At 40.7% G+C, this 13,614-nt stretch overlaps 1 pseudogene across 1 annotated transcript; it reads left to right on the top strand.

The window, feature by feature from the left end:
* Window positions 1-2,811: 2,811 nt before the first annotated feature.
* Window positions 2,812-9,052, top strand: LOC104662880 (annotated as a pseudogene). The gene is made up of 3 exons (XR_004052572.1): window positions 2,812-2,826; window positions 3,914-4,035; window positions 5,138-9,052. The product of XR_004052572.1 is annotated as an uncharacterized LOC104662880 (transcript).
* Window positions 9,053-13,614: the final 4,562 nt, after the last annotated feature.

Raw genomic sequence — 13,614 nt, 5'->3', positions numbered from 1 at the left:
CAGACTGGACCGGACTGGTTGAGCTCTACCCTAAATGCACAAACACATCCGCTTTTCTCTTGCAGTGTCCTTTGGCCTGTTGTCTTCCAGGTTTTCCAGGATACTGGGTTAGCCTGCTCCTTTGGGAAACTGTGAAGCAAGGATACCATCTCAAGTTTGCCCCCAGTTTAGGTGTCCTGGGCATCCTGGTGGTAGTGATGGAGGTGTTGATAGTGGTGGCGATGAAGGAGAGGGTGGTGTTGCTGATGAGAGGGAAAGTGGGAGAAGAAAGGGAGAAAGGCACAGTCCCTGACTTCGATGTCAGCATGGGAACCCTACTCCTGGGCTGCACTAGTGAGGGTACTGATGCACATGTTCTAAGTATTCAAAGGCCCAGGGAACTGGCTTGCTGGGGGCTCCTCTGGCTGTCTGTGGAGGAATCCTAGCTAGGGGTGCTTCTTTGCCTATCCTCAGAGGCTGAGCCGAAACCGGCCTTACTCCGGTCCAGAAAGTGCTTCACAAAGAGGCAGCCCAGGTTTGGGTGAGTGTTTGGGATTCTGTGCCTTTGTTGTAGCTGATGGTGCACCTACTGTACTGCGCATGTCATCTGCCTTCAGCCAAATAGACAGAATCAGGTTCAAACATTTATTTTGCTCCTCAAGTCTCGTCTCTTTGCCGTCACTGGTACTGCTTTCCCTGGAAAAAGACTGAAGGAGCACCAGAGAGGCTGAACATGCCCATGCAAACATTTTGGTCTTGTGAGATATTATTATACTTTAAAAAATCAATCTGGTTTAAACTAATTTTAAAAAATCTTTAGTTAGGTTTTAGGGGAAATACAGATTGTCTCAGGGTGTTTATTATTTCAAAGGCAAGGGCAGTTTATATCCTCTGTTTTGCTCATAAGAACCCAAAATAAACTAGACCCAGAAAGAATCAGGCCAGAGGGTCATAAATGTGCATTTTATGTTAGTGGGAATTATGGCTCAGTTCTCATCACCATCTTCCAAATCTCGTTTTACCTTGTTGTTCTAACCAACATAGTAGAAGTGACTCTGACCGTTCCCTTAAGAATCTCTAATGCTCTTACATGATATGAGCCTCAGAACATGCTAAGAACCCCCTGAAAGAACATCAAGCCTGGAAGATGACAGAAGCAGCCATGTATTCTTGAAGATGTCACCTCAGCTCACCTGCTCCAAGGACAGTGCTTCTTGCGACACTCGGATGGCTCTGCATTCTTTTCTGTACCAGGGTAGGGTGGAGTCATTTTACATGTTATCCACTTAGTCCCAGGATGTTTAGGACACCCAGAACAATGCATATTGTCTGGGTGGTGGCAAGGGTCTCCCTTAGCTGGGGTTGTGTAGTCCTTGTTTGCGTAGTTCTTCTTGTGTAGTCTTTTCTTTTTGGCCTTTGAGAAATAGTTGTCTACAGACCCTAGCAAGTGAAAGTGGCTCCAGAGGTATGGTGCTGCTCAAAGTACACATCTGCAAAGCAGAACCAAATTCTGTTGGATTTGAGTGTCTATTTCAAAATAGGAAGAGTAAGAAAAGCTGCCCTTGTGTCTTGTGAGGTTTTTTCTCTTCTTCTTCTTTTAAGCAAGTTTTTGGATTTGGGGTAGGGGTGGCATATTTAGGGAGTGGATCCTCTTCCTTTCTCTTCCCTACATGGAGAGATGGAGCAGAGAGGGGCTAGTTCAGCTGAATGATGACCGTGGAGGGGCTGATTGCTTATGAATCCTTCAGTCCAGCTCTAATTAGAAAACAGTGAAGTGGAGAAAATCAGGGCTTGCTTGGTGCCTGCACATTCCCTCCTCCTCTTTCTCTTCTCCCTCTATCCCTTCTTTCCTCCTTCCACCTTCCTCCCTCCCTCCCTCTCTTCTTCTTTCCATTTCTTCTTTGTAATTTGCCTTTTAGCAGTACTTGAGATTATAAGGTTTCTTTTCTTTTTTCCTATTACTGAATCTGCAACTGGCATGGAAGAATGAGATACTGATTCATGCTGAAGTCTTTTAAGAAAAATCTTAATATCCACAGTCAGCAGAATTTTCCTTTCTTTCTAAATAATCAATGACTAGATCCCCATATTAACTGGTAGATATATTGCTGCACTGGACGGTTTTCATTGATAAGGAAGAACTAAATATTTTTCCAGGTGTCTAAGTGTGTCTGTAAATCTAAAATACTCATTCAGACTAAAGGGACCATAAGAAAACCCCGTGAAGGCCTCAAAGAAGCAGCATGATGTAGATACATGGGAGATATTATTAATGTTATTATACTAGTCCTAAGAGGTACAGTAAATCTGATCTTTGTTAATCTTCACTAGTTTGTAGTAAAATGTAGAGTTTAGAGCAAAACCGGTGTGAGAACATGCATCCCATAGGATTTATGTTAAATATTCATTCGAATTATTGCTTCAAGCAAATTACACACACACTAGTGGTATTTTCTTTCAAGCCGGGAGGAAATCACTCAACATTCAGATGAGGAAGTGTGATTTTGCATACGTGTTCTATGGAAATAGTAAGTAATGGACTTCACCTAGTCTGCAATACATTATGGGGTTCAGAATAAAATATGAGTGCAATTGACAATTTAAAATGGGGCTTTGGAGAGAAAACATTTATTTGACTGAAAGATTTGCTTCTGACTTGAGGCCCAGGAACATTCCCAGTTTTGACTGTAGTGTTGCATTCCTGGGAAGTTCTGTTCCACAGCTTCCTTTGCAAATTCACGTAGATGGATTTCTTTAGCTCTGACAGTTTCCTCTAAACCTTTCCTACATTCTTCCAGGGCCTTTGCTTATAGATAGGGGAGTTATACCAGGATGGCTAGGTTTCAGGTTAACAAAAAGAAACACTTTTATTGTCAATATTAATGGCAAACCTCGATTTTTACAAGGCTTGGGTTTAGCAGTGTGAGCAGATCAAAAGCAGCTTGGTTTGATTTCCCAATATTCTCTGGAGCTTAGACAATTAACTGCAATTTCGCTCCTAACGAAACGACACAAAAAAGTTAGTTACACAAATGTTATAGGTAATCTTTTGGCATAGATTTTTACCTGAGTACAACATATCAGAATCTAAAAAATTTGTCTACTGAACTCGAGTTGGGTTTTGCAGGAAAACTCCTTAAGAAAATGTTGTGTGAACTATGTCCTTGGTTGCAATGCCATGAGCCTGTTTCAGTGTGTGCATTCCAGGCTTGCCTTTCTAGCTGGGTAAGGATCCGGCAGACTGAGGTCTCTTTGGTAATTTGGGTACACCAAGTCTCCAGTTAATGATAGATAATCAGCCTTTGGGTCATTCGGTCATTCTCTTATTACAAACCCCTCCTGCTCTCTCTGATCTCCTTTCAAACTAAATTTCACACAAACAAATAAAGCAAGACAGGGACAAGTTCTTAAAAAAAAGAGGGAAATATTAGAAACGCCTGATACAGAACTCTAAACAAGGAAAGGCAAGCTAAAAGAGGATAGGAAAGAACATCTTATCAAAACGAACATATTGTGTACAAAACATTAAAAGAAAAGGCTCTGGTTTTTGTTAAAGTGACAGAAAATTAAAATAAAAATAATTACAGGCAGCAAAGTTATAAACAGGGAAGGCAGGATGCTAGCTGGAAATGCGCAGCACTAGGGGGCTAATTTGTTGTTACAGATTATGTATCTGCACCCTGATTGGAAGGTGCTACTTTGTTCCATTTTCCAGAAGAGAATGGTTTTTCTTTTTAATACTTGTGTGAATGCCTACTTAAGTTAACACAGGCCACAGCTTTGAGGAATGAGAAATGGAATTGCATTCTCCTTGCAAAGCATCCAACTTCAAACGAAGAAATTGGTTGTGTACAAAAAAACAGAATTTCATTCAGAATACGTTTGGAGACTTCACTAAATTTGTGTGACTGATGCTTTTTTGTTTTGCTGACAGAAGGTGCAGATCATTCATGGGGAATATAACTGAAACCAGTCCTCCCCACCCCCTGGGGATCTTCACTTTCCCAGTCTACATCTGCCTGTGACTCCAGAAAGACAAACTGCAGATTGGCCAAGGTACATCTCAGATCAGATCCCTCTGGGAAAAGCGCGGGAATGCTTGGCTCTAGTAGTGAGGAGCTCTGGTGAGAGCGCCCCTCGTGCCATTTTCCCAACCCTGCCCTTTGGTCTAAATTCAGGGCTCTAGACAGTCACAGTCTACCTGCTGGGTGTCCACTCTCAAGCCATAGGTTTTCAATCTTAAAAGGGATTAGGACCTTGGCTCAAAATGTGGTTAATGCAGTCTTCAAATTAGGAGGACAGCTGGGAGATGGCAGCAGGGAATGAAAGTGTGACTCCTACTTTGTCCCCAACGGTGGGTCTGGCACCCCTTGACTTGCCAGTATGCTGGCAAACAACCCATCTCTCTTGGAGAATCCACACTTTGTTTCTTCTAGGTTCAACCTAGATGCTACCTCCTCCAGGGAGCCTTTCCAGATACTGCTTCTCTCTCTCCCAACTCCCTCCCCCAAATGAAGTTTTCTCTTCTGAATTCCTTCCTGGTGCTGTCACTTATATTCTTTTGGGTAGATCTCTGGGGCATGCATATGCCACCTCCTGTGATTGTGGGTTTCTTGACAACCTAATCAATGCATTGAACAAAGGAGATGTTTAGACAGCCCATATGAAATGAATGACTAAGAGAAATCGGGTGAATACAGTCTACCCCAATTGCAATCAGATTAGTTTCCTTTATTTTGAAAACGATTAGAACTAGTGGAGAAGTTAGATGTCGCCCACTAGGGAACAGATCTTCATCTCCAAGCTGTCCTCTGGCTCGATCTGGCCTGCACTGGGTCTGCATCAACTTGCGCTGGCTCAGAGGGAGGCTCAGCCCCAGCCTGGCCTCTCTGGTGCCCACTCCCAACATACTGAGCTCCGAGTCAGAACTGGGCAGGGCCGACTCTAGGCACCCCACGATTTGCTGAGTGATCTCGGGCAAGGACCTCGGCGTCTCTAAGTCTTAGTTTCCCCATCTGAACAGTGGGGATGATGACACATACCGGGGCTGGGCAGGCTAGAGTAAGTGGGAAAATCAAAGCGCCAGCCAGAGCGGGTTGCTCTCAGTATTCCTGTATTTTCTCCTCCTGCCTCTTTGGTTTTTTCCGTTCCCTTCTAGCTGCCTGAAGACCCAGCCCGACAGCGATGCCTGCCAGCCTGCGTCGCCCACCAGGGCAGCTGCTCTCCCTACTCACATCCCCCCGCCTCGGTGCCCTAGAGCTGAGCGCAGCCGCGGCTCCACGGGGATCGCCAGGGCCTCAGCCCTCGCGGCCGGCGGCGCGGGAGTGTTGCGGGGCAGGGACCAGAGCGCTACCAGAGCAGCCACCCCCGATTTAGGTCGCCAACTTTCCAGCCACTGCGACGGCCACTGGGGCGCCCCTTCCATCCTGGTTAAAGTCTCATTGTGATCCCCAGCCCCCGCCTCGGTTCGCGACACCCAGGGGGCCGGTTCTCCGCGGTTCAGGCCGGGAGAGGTCACCGCTCCGGGCAGGGCGGACCCCCAGCTCCATCTCGGAGGACCTTTCGCCCGAGGAGAGCAGGAAGGGGTTAACCATGAGCCTCCCACCCTCACCTCCCAGCCCCTGGTGCCGGGCGAAGGCCGCCGCTTCCCTCCTGAGGTCTCATTAGGGTAACCCTCACCGCTATTTTCAACATTTCCTCAATCAAGTGCCTTTAAATAGAGCTGCACAAACAGATTGGCGGCAAAAGCGTAGATCGTGTCACGATTGAGACCAATCCAATATTTCAGCTTTGTTTGCTTTGCAATTACGGGTTGGCTTGTGGCTGCGGTGCCACTGGGGCAAATCTGCAACCGCTCGCTTTCTCCTTTGCACTCTGGGCTGGTGGAGGAAGCGACCCGCGGAGTCACTGCAGGGAGGAGAGGGGGACGCGCGCGTGGGGGAGGAAGCGGCGGAGGGCGGAGGAGCCTCGCTTGCACCCCAGGGCCGCGGGCACTCAGAGCTGTGTTGAAGGACACATTTTTCAGGTTCCTGACAGTCACTGAGCTATACGCAATAATAAAGTGCGTGATTTGCATGTGGAAACCAGTGTCGTGTCCTCACCAGCTTTCTTTTCTGCCCACCTTCCCTCTCTCTTCTACCTCCGTTTCGCTTTTCTTCAGTGTATGTTAGCGGTTTGGTGGATTTCACTTCTCCCTCGATGTTCAACTGCTAGCATGATTTGTTACACTTTCCACAGCTGTTTATTCTTGTTTGACTTTTTGTACAAAGTCACTTTAAATCTGCTGCAGAAAGAATAAAGCTCCTAACCCTTTGGATGGGCTCCTGCAGGCGTATGGCTGTCCCTGGGCCACTTTTAATTCTTTGGAGATGGCTCTTCTGTGTAAATCAGCTGCTGGATGCGTTCGGTCACCTCGTAGGCCAGCCTAGTTTGTATCAGCAGAACAGTCATGAACTCAAATCAGGTCGCAAGCCTTGTATTTCACAGACAATTAAATCTTGGCTGCTGTTGAACAAAACTGTAATATTTACTCTGCTCTATACCAAGGAGCACTTTTAAAGTAAAAAAAAAAACCCCAAATACTACATTTCATAAAGAAAATATGACAATGAATCTCTTTTTATGGATTCTCTCTGCATAAGTTGAAACAATATAATTTAAATCCCTGACACCCCATCCCCTTTTTCAGACACAGCTGAAGTGATACAGATACTGTCTTCTAACACATCATCTCTCGCTCTCCGGAGAGGAACCTGCATGTGCTACATTCGATTTAGTTTGTAAGGTTTCAGGCCCCTCCCCGACTGGTGTAATATGTAACAAGGATTATCAAATAATAAGGTCTTGGATGTGAAGTATGCTTTACACAAGAATTCAAGAAAGATAGGCAGGACTTGGGTAATTATGTTACAACTTTGTATTACTTTCCAAATGAATACCCATTTTCTTCTCATGTCAGCTTCTAGAGATGGGAGGCTGAGGCAGAGAAATATTTTTATGAGACTCTGGAGTACATATTAAAATGTGCTTCCTTATTATTTAAGAATGTGTAAGGTATGGACCTACATTTGCTTGCTGGTGGTCATAAAATAAATTCATAGCCATTGTGGTCAATAAGCAATCTCCTTCATGCTTTAAAAATTTTTGGTTTATAATCCCACCTGGATTATATTTTCACTATTCTGTATCACCCTCCTATTGCAGTATTTTGGTTTTAAATCTTATGTAAAGCAAACCTCAGAAATGATCGCTTCCATAAAATTGTGCGATGGCAAAGCCACGGAATAATATTCTGAGTCCATATAGCCATGCATGCTCATGTATGTAGCTCTTATACAGTTTTCTAGCTAACCGACTGCTTTAGTATTTCAAGAAATAGGAAGCAGTAGCTCCCTATTTGAAAGGGTACCAGTTCATAAGAATTCTATTTTCACTGAAAAAATTGGTCTGGCACATTATTCAGTGCAAAAAATTATAATATTACTTTCACGTGTGTTAATCTGTTTAGTATTAAAACTGCTAGGGTGTCTTAACCATTAACGTGTTTTGCCACACCACTTTTAAATGGGTGATCTGAGATAATTACAAAGATTTTGATGTTAATCCCACGTTAAATGAACAACTATGAAAATAATCTTAAAGCATTATTACTCCCATATAAATGCCAGCAAACCCAATTGTAGAGAGAACATGATTACTTTTTATCTGACATTATCCTATAAGGATATGGCTACATTTATTTCTTTTAGAATTGGAGCAGTTTTCAATTACTTTTTAACAGAATTGCTTTCAACACAGCATTTTGCAGTGCCCATAAACCACAGCAACTTTGTACTGACTGATACATATTTTTCTACATTATTATTCATTAGCCTCTTTGCAAACTCACTAAAATAGAATAGTATTAAAATATGAACATATAGAGAACAATTATTAGTTTCTACATTTTTATTTAGGTAAACCAATGTTATTAAAATTAAAAACATGTGCCTGGCATGTAAGTGCTTCTTTAGGAATTCTTTTTTGGATGCATAGTTATTATTTTTTAAACCAACTCAGATTTTCAAACGCTGATTTTCTTCTCTGAACAGTCATTGCATTGTTTTAAACAGTAGCTCCTGGAATAATGCCGCCTTTAGTATTTTAGACTTTCAAACAACAATTGGAATTGGATAAATGGTTTCAGCTGGGAACACTTTCATAATACCTTTGTAGGTAATGGGATTCTCTATTTGTGCTGGGTGACAAACGGACAGTGCCCTGGACAGACTGTCTACCCTCTGCAGAATCTACCAAAAAGTAGAGTTTTCCCATGAGACTGCTTGTGGTCCATCTAAAAAGGAAAAAAAAAAAAAAAAAAAAAAAAAAAATCAGAGAAAACGAGCAAGGACTTTTCTAACTACAATTATGAAATGATGGCTTAAAGGGGTATTTAGAAAATAAGAGTGGAATAATACAGAAACAAAATCTGAAAAAGAAAGTTTGCTTAGACAGGAGCTGACACTCTTTGTCTACAAACGAGAGGGTAAGGAGCTGGATCCAATTGAACTGAATTGTTTTTGTTTGCTTGTTTGTTTTCTTCCGTTCAGTGCCTTTCAAATTGTTTTTTACTGGATGAAGAAACTCAACCAAGGAAATATATGTCAATTCTTGTATATGGGACAATATTAGCTGCTGTGATTTTTAATACTAGCATAAAATATAAGAATCTTTTCATTACTGTGACTTTGTTTTTTTCTAAATGAATGCATAGTGTTCAATCAAGAAAATATATGTTAATTCTGGTATATGGGACAATATTAGCTGCTGTGATTTTTAATACTAGCATAAAATATAAGAATATTTTTATTACTGTGACATTGTTTTTTCTAAATGGATGCATAGTGTAACAATTGGTGTCAAAAAGCATTGAATGTTTTTCAAACGGGTTAAGCTGGAATAATAAAGTACATCTATGAGATGATTTCTATAACTCTTACTTGCTCAGAAAAAAGTGAAAAGCTTTTTCTGGAAGAAACATGGCAACTTAACTGTTATTAATCTGGACTAAATAAAACAGGAAACTGCCTCTTTACATTTCTAGTATTTTTTTCTGCTTTTCCAGACATTGTTAAGTTCTATACAACTTGTGCTATTCAAGTAAAGATGATGTCAGTAATACAATTACAGAATCTAATCAAGTGACTATTTTTGCTTTATTACAAAATTTATGTATTTAATTGGGATATTGAATTGCTTAGTTTTTAGAAAACTGAATTTTTCTTTTTCCAGACAGAGTGATATTTAACGAAGTGCTTATAAAGATAAATATGATGGTTCATCAAAGATAAAATAGTCATGGTAACAAGATGGCATTTGAGTCAATGTGGAATGGACTCTGCTTTGTAAATTATACTGCTTTTTAAAAACATGACTTAGGTATTTATAATGGGGACATATAAGAAGAGAAACTCAAGAGCCCTCAACTTACATAGCCAAGAATACACAATCATTTAGGAGAACTTGCCCTCAGAAGCATTTCTCTATTGACACTGCCATTTCTTTTCCTCTATCTAGTACTTCCATTTGCTCTATTTCACTAAAAGGTCACAGAATTAAGAGTGGCTGCTGCAACTCACTGGGCTTTTCTCTGCTTAAAAACCTTAATATCACATGGTATTAATGCAGCTACATTTATGATCGAAAGGTTCACTTAACTGATTCTATGATTTTTCTAATCATTGTTAACTGTCTGAATATTTGGAAATAATTGTATTTTTCCACGGACTTTTTCTCATTGCCTTGGGTGCTAGAAGTTTTTTTTTTTTTCTTTTTTTTTTTTGTTCAGATAGAGTTTCACTCTTGTTGCCCAGGCTGGAGTATAATGGCATGATCTTGGCTCACTGCAACCTCTGCCTCCTGGGTTCAAGTGATTCTCCTGCTTCAGCCTCCCGAGTAGCTGGGATTACAGGTGCATGCCACCATGCCCAGCTAATTTTGTATTTTTAGTAGAGATGGGGTTTCTCCATGTTGGTCAGGCTGGTCTTGAACTGACCTCAGGTGATCTGCCCACCTTGGCCTCCCAAAGTGCTGGGATTACAGGTGTAAGCCACTGCGCCCAGCCGGGTACTAGAGTTTTTAACATATAACTTCAGACATAAATGAGTAAATAGTAAGCTGTGTCTATTTGATTGTATTGTTATTTATATTATGTCGGCTTTGTGTCAGAAAGGATTTAAAGCACTTGTTTCAAGAATTGGTATGCTACATTTCTCAAAATCTGTGTATAAAAATAATTCCCATACATACCATTATAATTTACTTTTCATGTGTATTACAAAATCAGTTATATGTTCTGGTAAATATTTTGATCCCAAGAGGAAGCAGGATTACATTTAGAACATGACAAATTTTAAAAATTAATTTTGTTTTAAAGAAATCTTCATAATGATATGCCATAAAGTTATTACTATGCATGTAAGGCAGCATAGCACAGTGATTAAGAGCAGGTCCTTGGAGTTAGAGGCACAGTGTGAACTTGACTACAAAAGTTATCAGCTGTGTGATCTTGGGAAAGTAACCATTCTCAGCTTTAGTTACCACAGCTGTAAAAGGTGGATAATAATTGTAGACTCTCTCCTGTTGTTGTGGTGAATATTCAGTGAGACAACTCACATGAGGGGCTGACATAGGATAAGCGCTTAATCAATGTCAGCTGTTCTCTTTGGCATAGCTCTCAATGTTAGAGTGGCATGCCACAGTTACCATCTTGAGAGTCACTAAACGTGGGAATGGTAACAGCCCACAGAATTTTTGGAGATTGGTATGAGAAGCCTGCATTGGCTCCCAGCCCTCAGGGTTGACAGGGTGAAGGTAATGACTTCTGGCTGTCTTTAGAGCTCCCAAAAGATAGGAGAAGATGGTTCTAGTGATGACAACCCACTGTTCTGTAAGTGGAAACCTACTTTTATGCCATCTTCGTCATTCGTGGTGTAGTCTATTGGTGCCCGACACAAACGTCTAGAGTGGGGAAAATAACACCTTAAAGAAATATATCTTAGGTCCATGATTTCCCTGCTGTTTTTATTATGCACCCCAGCAGTAAAACATTTTAAGTATATTTATTTGCAAATTATACATCTGTACATCTTTACTGATGTGTACATTATAAACCTGTGCAAAAAAAAAAAAAAAAAAAAAAAAAAAAAAAAAAAAAAAAAACCTAAAAAGGGGTAAGATTAAAAGGAAGAATTAGACAAAAGGTTTAAATGTTTTACGGTAAGATTCAGCATCATCACCAGTGGGTGTAAATCCACATTTCAGATAGCCTTGGTGGTTTAAAAATCCTCTGGTTGATTTACTTTTGGATCCATATCATCAGTGTTTCTGTCTTGTTTTGTGGCTGAGAAGAGGAGGAGCAGTGTCAGTTCTGCCGTTTTCCTGTTGATGGTTTATGTTTGCCTTCTTGGAATCTATTTAATGAAAGGTTCTTTGCAAGAATATTTTTAAACCATTTGTTCATTTGGTGAAGATTAGTTTAGTTAAAACTGGATTATATAATATGTTTTCATCTAACTGAGCCAGACAAATTGTAACAGATTTCAGGCCACGTGTGCTTGTAAGATGGCCACTGTCAACCCCTCTGTGGTCAAGAGCTCCCTCTTCCCTGATGTTACCTTGTGTGCTCAAGGCAACTGGGTAACATAGAATGAAGCAAGGGTGCTGTTGCCAATGGTTACTCTATTAGTGAATTCATTTCTGATTGTTTATATAAAAACAAATATGATTTCTGTTATAATCTTCCGACATCCCATTCCTTGGGGCACCATTGTCCTAGATTCTGAAATCATTGTGGTTCCTGCCATTTCTTGACCTTGACATTCTGTGACAGAATGAATGAGACCTTAGGTGTAGTGGACTTCATTTTCTATAACTAGCTTTACTCTATTGATCACATAGTGGTATAGCTCTTCACTGTTTGCAAATCAGTGTTCACGTATTTCTGTCATTTGAACTAAATATCTCTGTAGGGCAGATGGAAGAGATGAAACCACCAGTCTTGTTGACTGCAGATGGAAGATAACTGCATAAGGTCACAAAGCAGTAGACTTGGGTTTGAATTTGTTTTTGAAAGCAATATCATCCTGCTTCTTTTCTATCATGTTAACACAATTTTTAAGCGATATTCATTTTCATCTGAATGGAGGAGAGACAGAGTTATAAAACCAAACAAATGGTGCTGGGAATGCATTAAGAGAAAGCTTGTATATTATTCATAGAATAAATAATGATCAATAGATAATGTGCAGGAAGGGGATTTGCATTTACAAAGCATCTATTGTATCCTATGTACTTTACACATATTATCCCCTTAATATAGTTCTATACTTGCAGGGACAGGTTTTACCTCTAAAGAAATTGAGGTTCAGAGATGTTAAATAATTTATACAAAGTACACAGCATTTAATTTGTAGAGTTTAAAACCAAGGGATCTGGTATTGAAAAAATTCCAGGTAATGTTAAAATAACACAATGCATTAAATTTGAAAGTCTTTCTGTCAGTTTTTGTTCCAAATTGGATCTCTGGCTTTGGCTAAAAATCAGCCATGACAACAAGAAATGTTGACAAGTATGTGGAGAAACAGGATCACTCCTATACTGCTATTGGGGATGTAAAATAGTACAGCCTGTGAAAGACAGTTTGGCAGTTTCTTTAAAAGCTAAACTTGCAACTACTATATAACTCAGTAATTGTACTCCTCAGCATTTATTTCAGATAAATGAAGACTTAAGTTCATACAGAAATATGTGCATGAATGCTTACAGCAGCTTTAATAACAGTGAAAAACTGGAAATATTTCAAATGTCCTTCATGGAAAGACAAACTTAACCATTCTGTTAACAGTTAAGCATGTATGGTTAATCGTGGCCCAGCTATACCATGAAATACTACTCGGCAATAAAAAGGAACACATTATTGATAAGTGCAACAGCCTGAACGGGTCTCCAGGGAATTATGCTGGGTGAAAAAAGCCAAACCCAAAAGGTTACATACTATATGGCTCCATTTATACGGAATTCTTGAAATGACAAAATTATAGAAATGGAAAAAAGAAAAGTGCTTACCAGGGGTTAAGGAGCAGTGGGGTGGAAGAGAAGTGAGTGTGGCCATAAAAAGGCAACAAAATGAATGCTTTTGATAATGGAAATGTTCTGTATCAATGTCAGTATCCTGGTTGTGATATTGTACTGTGTTTTTGCAAGACGTTACTATTGGGTAAAGGGTGCATGGGATCTCTATTATTTCTTTTTTTTTTTTTTGAGACGGAGTCTCGCTCTGTCCCCCAGGCTGGAGTGCAGTGGCGCAGTCTGGCTCACTGCAAGCTCTGCCTCCCGGGTTCACGCTATTCTCCAGCCTCAGCCTCCTGAGTAGCTGGGACTACAGGGGCCTGCCACCGCACCTGGCTAATTTTTTTTTGTATTTTTAGTAGAGACAGGGTTTCACCGTGGTCTCGATCTCCTGACCTTGTGATCTGCCAGCCTTGGCCTCCCAAAGTGCTGGGATTACAGGCGTGAGCCACCGCACCCGGCCTCTCTATTATTTCTTAAAACTGCATGAGGATCTACAATTTTCTCAAAGTAAAAAGCTTAATAAAA

This window comes from Rhinopithecus roxellana, chromosome 2 (assembly GCF_007565055.1).
Source record: "Rhinopithecus roxellana isolate Shanxi Qingling chromosome 2, ASM756505v1, whole genome shotgun sequence".
Taxonomy (NCBI): Eukaryota; Metazoa; Chordata; class Mammalia; order Primates; family Cercopithecidae; genus Rhinopithecus; species Rhinopithecus roxellana.
This window is presented reverse-complemented; position numbering and strand designations above follow the sequence as displayed.